Consider the following 7,291-nt stretch of genomic DNA (forward strand, 5'->3'; position numbering starts at 1 on the left):
ATAATAACAGAACATCTGTTCCTGCAGACAAAGAAAAGCAGGAAGAAAGCCCAATTAAAGCATTATAACCTCCATGAACAGCTAATAATCTCAGTATTATTCACATAACATCTTCTCCAAGTTTGGAGTTGACTTTCATATGTGTTGCATCATCTGTATTGTGTTCTCACGTCATGTATTGTCTGGAAGTGTGGTGCGAGGCCCCTCCCTTCCTGCTGATTGCTGCGCGAGGTCATGCGCAGTTATATATACAGGTGTGTTGACTTCCGCTTCCTTTCTCCCCTGGTGGCTGGAGCCTGAACGCCGTGTGGCTGGCGTGCTCTGCCCGTGTGTTTGCGGCATCCACCGCGCGCGCTCATTGACGTCGCACAGGTAATGCACGTCGCCAGTTCATCTCCACCCTTACGTGCGCAAAATGCGCGTTGGTAACGTGGTCTCTCCACTTGTTGTAGTGGCTAATCACTGATCAGTGGTGCGGTGGTGGCCGGGCGGCGCTGCTGGAGGTTCTCCTGGATGCGCTCTCGTCTCCGGAAGGTAGGTCGGCGTTTTCGTGCCCTTCTGTGCGTCAGTCACATGTGTCCCTTTTGATTGTTGCCGTGCGCGCTCTGCTGCAGTGTGGTTCAAACATAGAGTGGGATTTAAGTGACGTTCATTGTGGATTGTTAATCACTCATTTTACAATTATTAATCATTAACTTTTCAATTAATTTATTTGATATATGCCCTTTATTCTGTTAGAAGGCTCCAGTAATAGCTGCCGTTTTGACTTTTTTTCATTTTCCTGGTCCTAGTTTTCCTCCTTGTGCCGGTTGGAGTGAAATTGTATGAGTTTCACAGGGATATATATATATATCTTTTCATACGTTTAGTTTGCTTAGCTTGTCAAATGCAGATTGTTTCCAATTATTTTTTTACTTGAATTATTTGGATTAGTTAGTGGAATATTTGTTTCTTTCATTTGAATGTTCATAGTTTCATGTTAATATTGTTTAGTGTCTCATGGCACCGCTGCTGATTTGTCCCTCTCTGTTGGACAGGTGCTGTGGGTGCAAGGAGCAGTCGGCTTTCCTGGTGGTGGTATTTCCTTCACAATCCCGTTTTTGGATGGTGTGCAGTGTCATGTGTGGTCTAGTTGTGGACCACCCCCCCCCCCCCCCCCCGCATTCATTTTTTTAATATTTTCTTTCCCCTGCCAGAGCAATAATTATAAATCATGTACTTTGAGATTAATTCCTTGTGTCTTTTTAGACTTTTTTGTTAGAACAATTGGGAAATTATATAAATAAATGACTCCTTTCAAAACCCCACAAATCTCGTCTCTGCCCTGTGGTTATAATGAACCTGTGTGACCTTGTTAAGTACACTGAAATCCCCCACATGTATTCACTTAATGTATATCTCATATTTAATTTATATTATATACCCTGCTTGCCAGTCACATTCATTTCTTAAAAGTGAATGTGAGGCAAAGATGAACAGAAGGTAATGATAATGACAATGTATAAACTTCATTAAAATGTGCGTCGCTTTATTTTGACACCGCCAGCAGGAGAACATTTCACAATTCAGCATTCAGTCGAAATGACAGTATTCTGAAGTGTCGTTAAATAAAAACAAATTGGGATCTCAAAGACAGGCCTGGATTAACGGGTTCGAAAGTGAAAATGGAGCTGGAACATCCAGCTGGCTTGATCAATCCACTGGCTCACCCTGGATGTGCGGAACACTGGCAACCAACAAATCACCACCACGCTGGTGTGTTTTACATGATTAAGCTTATGGCGCGAGCGTTACATCATCCTTATCTCGCTTGACAAAGTGACAGCTGCAAGACCTCCGTCCCTTTTCTGTGCACGTATTGACAGGTGTTCAAAAAAGAGAGTGACTCAAGCAAAAACATCACCCTTACTAATGATGACGGTGAATTAAGAGCGTCCTTTATCAAGCATCAGACCTCTGAATGCCACCTAATCGGCGTTTAGCGCCGTGTCATGTACTGTAAATCACTAGGTGGTTATTATCAAATGAATTATTAGGATGTTTCCAGCTTATGCAAACCATGCGGCATTATAAACCACTTCATTACTGCGTTCTCGTGACCATACATTGATTCCGTTTTGTCCGTGCGGCCCATCAGCAGCGCGGCACCTGCTCGTCTCACTGAACAGATGACCGACTTGCAAGCGAGCTCGCATTTCATAAGCGCCCGTGAAGAGGTCTGCGCAAGTTATGTGATGTCCTCCTTACCGACACATGCTCGTACTCTAATGAGAGCTTTTCATTTTATCTGCAAGGTGACAATTTCTTTTTTGCTATTTATTCAACTCTAATTTACTCACTGGCATGTGTAAACAGACAGCAGCAGATGGCCGCTGAAGAGTAAGCACAGGAATGTTGCGGCAATTGGCCCTTATAAGAGTGAACCAGGGAGCTATACAAACTGGCAAGCAAGACACAAATTGCTCTGTAGTAAAGCAGCTGATGAGATTTGGGTCAGAACTGATTACGGCGTCGGATAAAGAGGCTCAGGTCGAGCATTGCTGTCCACGCAAGTGTTAAATACTTAAAAAAAAAGGGGTTCATTATTTATTTTGCTTTCGACTTCTCCCTCTCGAGGTGTCGCAGATTTGCATATATGACTTGGCAAAGATATTTTACACCACAACCCGGCCATTTAACCGGGCTTGGGACTTTAGAGGGTCCAAAAAAAGTGACTCCCCGAGGTACCCAGCTCTTGACCTGTCTATTCCAGCCGGCAGCTCTGTGGTTACAAGCAAAAGTTCTTTCCACCAGGCCTGAGGCTGCCCAACGGTGTAGAAAATTAACATTTAAAGTGTAACTCAACCACTTTTCTGTGTATTTCGAGTCGTGTTATTTTTTTGATCCAGGTGCAAATCCTCACATTATTCTAAGTAATTGAAATCAAACATATTGTGATAAGGGTATCTACGGCCTCGCTGGTCAAACACTGTTCAAATTTTGCGATCTCCAATCAGTGCAAGGCTCATTGTCCCAGACCCCTCCCCCTTTTTCTAAATGCAGGGGCTGTTGCTGTTGTTTGCCTTTCTCTCGCCACTGTGTGAAGCGGCGAGAGCAGCATCTTGTTCGGAGGCTTGATCTCAGTGTCAAATCTCACATCTAGACCACACCCCCAACTGCTCTTCACTTCCTCCCTCCTCCTCCCCCCCCCCCATCTCAGGGCTCAGCCCACTTTTGGTAGTTTTTCAATTCATGCGTTGGGCAGAGTTAACTGCGGATGAGGGGGTTTAGTTACACTTTAATTTTAACTATTGTACTATTATCGTCAGAAAAATATCACATTAAAAAAGGTTTCTTCCAACGTCGACCTATAAATCATGCTATAATCTTTGAAACTGCCCCCGACTCCTTTTTAAAAATAAAACTCCTGGGTTTTTTTTATGAAACCAGACACGAGATGAAAGTCGTGACAGCCATCACGACGCCCAAACAATAATGGAGCGAACTGTAGGTGCATTTTTAAGCGATTGTCCCTCTAAAGACTTACAGATTATTTTCAAAGAAAGTGGAGCAATTATGCTGTTATGTTATTACCCACACACCATGGAGCTCACAAATGGCATTCTGCTCAGTTTTCTCTCCGTTCATCAAGTCTTTCACATGTCCTGTAGACGACCCTCGCGGGGGAAAAGAGACGGGGTAGAATTACAGCGAGATGTCTGCGGCACACAGAACGGATGAGATGATTATTTTACACCGCACACGTATGCCTCGACATCGGCCAACTTGGAGACTGTAGCACACTTTTGCCATTGATTCTTATTACAAAATGGATTAGGGATATTTTCGTCCGTGCATGTTGAAAAGTGTTGTGTAAAATCAACATAACAGCGGTTTTCTCGGACCTGTAAGTCTGGCTTGAATGGCTGCTGAAGACAATGTTGGGGCAACAAAGGGGCCGCTCATTAAAAACCTCCCAATTTACTGGGAGAAGCATGGCTATCGGCTCAATGGACCTCTGCCCTGCTGGAATCTGTGCACACACAGCGGCGTGTGTGTTGGTGTGTAGGTGTATCAATTAACCAGGCTAGTTGGGTTTCTCTTTTCAAAATACCAATTTAATTTTAACATCAGGGGTCAGATCCTATTTACCACCGTGAAGCCGTGGTCTACATTGTGACAGTGTTTATCAAGCGACAAATTACTGAGGAAACTGAAGAGAAATGGGACAAAAGTGGCACCGCACGATGCAGCCTCGCATGCTCCGTCAGAGAGAGAGAAAGACACGGCTGTAACGACGTGCATTCAATACAGCTACTACTTAGTTGGGAACCATATAAATTGGCTCTCCTGATTCTGTAACTGCTTCCATCAAACCAGATTAGGAAGGTGAGCTGGAAGGTGGACCCCTGATGGTTAATTGAAGTTTTATTAATGCTGCTGAAATTCAACTGAAAAGAGCCGATATGACCGCGGGGCTAAGGCGGGGGAGGGCCTTCCCCGGTGCAGTGTTTTAAACCAATTATAGGTATTTTCCTGTATCTTTATCCTCACACCGTTGGCAAAGAAACCCATTTTACTTGACCTTGAATGTCCCTCTGCGGTTGTCTGCTCTAAGGATAAAGAGTAACTCCCTCGTGAGAATTCTATGTGTTCTGTAATTAATAATTCATCAGCTCATTGCTACCGTTGCAGTCTGGACTGACAGAGAGGGACTGACACATTAGCAGTTTGGAGCAGCCTCTTCACTTAAGCGTAATGAGTTGTTTACAGTTGATTATGTAAGTGTCAGAATTATACACGGGATCTGTACTCGTGTACGTCGGATAAGGTTTCTCCTTTTAAAGAAAAGATGAAGCAGCATCATCTCTGGGGTGCGTTTACTTATTCTGAAGAGCGACAACTACCCTGTCCGTCCTCGTTCAAGTGAGGGCAGTGGTGACCCTCGAGGAATATGCGCTTGGTAATAAATGTGTTCATTTGTGATGGATGCATTGAGCGAGGCACATTATTACAGGAACTCATTTTTGGGCTACAACTGAGTCCGTAGCCACCACGCGCAAGGCACATTGCCTCGCTATTGGTGCAACGGTCTTTAGACGTGGAAGAAACTCTTTTAGCGATATCTGTTGTATTTCTACTGATATCTCTTGCATTTTCATTACTGCTAAAACCCTCTTTTGATTCTTGTTTTTCACACCGATCACCGTTTTGTTTTCCTGGCAACGGAAATCCGTCATGTTTTCACTAGTGCACATCCAACTCTTTGCCTCTGATGGGCATGTGCGGGAACTTGAGGAAGCAGTTCGCTAAGCCGTACTGTATGTGTGTTGCTTTTCTACCGATAGCTCTAGCATTCCTTGTCCGAACACCGCCAAAGTCAGAACCCTGTCAATCTCGTCAAGTGAAGCGTTGAACAGTTCTAGTCGTCCCTTGATTTAATGAAGAAATGTAAAAAAAAAAAAAAAACGACAAAACTGCGACCACGAGTCTGTGGGCTTGCCTGGAAATGGAGGGAAAGATGGCCTAGATCTGTCCAAAACATAATTAAAAAAAAAAAAAAAAAAACATGGTACACTGGTTATATCAAATGTGATTAGTCTGCACTGTGTAAAAATAGTGACTGGCTGATTTGGTTACTTCTGAACAGAGCCGCTCTCTTTGCTATTCTAACGGTGTCTTGCCTGTAGCTATACATGTTTTATGTACAGATGGATATAAGAGGGGGCAGTGATCCCTTTAGTCGAGTGAAAATGCCCGTTTCCCAAAATGTCAAACCAAACATCACTTTGCTCGGCAGTTATTCTCGATAAATAAGACAGACCCCTCGGCATTATGAGAGATTCTTTGATTTCCGATTTAATTTGTGTCCCATCAAGATCGTCAGCTGGGGGAGAAGAGTACATGATGTCGCTGTCATGGCGCGTCTGTAAAGCAGTATATGGATGAATTGACACGTCTGCTGCTGGTGTTACTAGTGTCAAGGAAATTGCACAGGCTGTGGCAGCTGTCATCATAAATGTTACTGTGATGGTTGCAGGCACTTTACTGTTCTGCCAAGATCAAGGTTGAAGAAGATACCAACAGTTTTATCAGTTTGGTGTACAAGTGGGTTCCGTACATATAGTGTAGTTGCTGTGGCGATCAGGTATAATCAGTAAAAGTTGAAGTGATCAATATCTGGAAATGCTTAATAGGAACTGGGAAATGAGATGGCAATAGCATTTATAAGCCTGTCCTTCTGCAGGATTGGACCCTCCCAAATAAATTCTAAATACACATAAAAATCAGCAGGAACAGCCTTTCGACTGACGACCCCCTTCTGCTGCTGCAGCTTCCTGACTTTATGGCATTAATATTCATTTTCTTCATTTTAACGAAGCAGGCAACAGGCATGGGGAGCCCTGGGAGCACTGCATTTAGCATCAATGGCGATGCAGTCAAACAACCAAACACAGAGGGAGGAAGTTGGCTGTCTCCTTCCCCCGGGCTCCATATTAATGAGACAATGCCACACTGTAGCCAATTACAGACACTCTCAGACAAACGCCTGTAGTCCAAGACAACCCATCGCAGACTAAAACCCCCCCACCTCACCACAGTCACCATTCCTGTTAAATGAGCATACATACATCATTTCGCCTGACAAAAATCCATAGGATATACATAATGCAGAGAAAAAAACCAGAAAAACCAACAATGGGCTACAAAGAAAAATTTAAAAATCAATCTCACTTTGACACACACAGAATTGGAAAACCTATTATTTGATTCACTTGTTGATTATCCAGACGTCCATTCACTGAGCTGCTTCTCTTCAGGGTTATGAAACCTGATGCCTAGTTCACTGCACACATTGACAAGAGGCTGCTCAGGCCTAACAGGACTCGGGCTCTATTTTAACAATCTCAGAGCAAAGTATAAAACACACAGTGCGAGTATGTTGTCCCAGTCAACTAGTTGGAAAATAAGGAGAAAAAAAAAAAGGGTTACTGAGCCAGAAACGGGGGTTCAAGGATTCAAGGATTGTGCTAATAAACATCTCCTATTCCCCTTTTAAAGTCCGGTGTGCCGGAACCTTGGCACGCTGACGTTTTAATGGTGGATTTGCCAGTCGTGTGAGAGAATGCTGCAAAGACAGTTTGATTTCACAGAGGAGACGACCATCTATGTGTGTCATAATGCATTATGACACACAAGGATGATGTGTCATAATACATATAGTGTGTTACGCTGCAAAAGTCCTGTTAGGACCGACAAGCAAAGGGCATGTGTTGTGTTTTGTGTGCACCTGCATCTTGGTAAACATGCC

At 43.6% G+C, this 7,291-nt stretch overlaps 1 long non-coding RNA gene across 1 annotated transcript; it reads left to right on the plus strand.

The window, feature by feature from the left end:
- Positions 1 to 262: 262 nt before the first annotated feature.
- Positions 263 to 1,146, plus strand: LOC131472859 (uncharacterized). The gene is made up of 3 exons (XR_009242141.1): positions 263 to 372; positions 453 to 534; positions 1,038 to 1,146. It is a non-coding gene; the product is annotated as an uncharacterized LOC131472859 (long non-coding RNA).
- The last annotated feature ends 6,145 nt before the right edge of the window (positions 1,147 to 7,291 follow it).

This window comes from Solea solea, chromosome 14, assembly GCF_958295425.1.
Source record: "Solea solea chromosome 14, fSolSol10.1, whole genome shotgun sequence".
In the NCBI taxonomy this organism is placed as follows: domain Eukaryota; kingdom Metazoa; phylum Chordata; class Actinopteri; order Pleuronectiformes; family Soleidae; genus Solea; species Solea solea.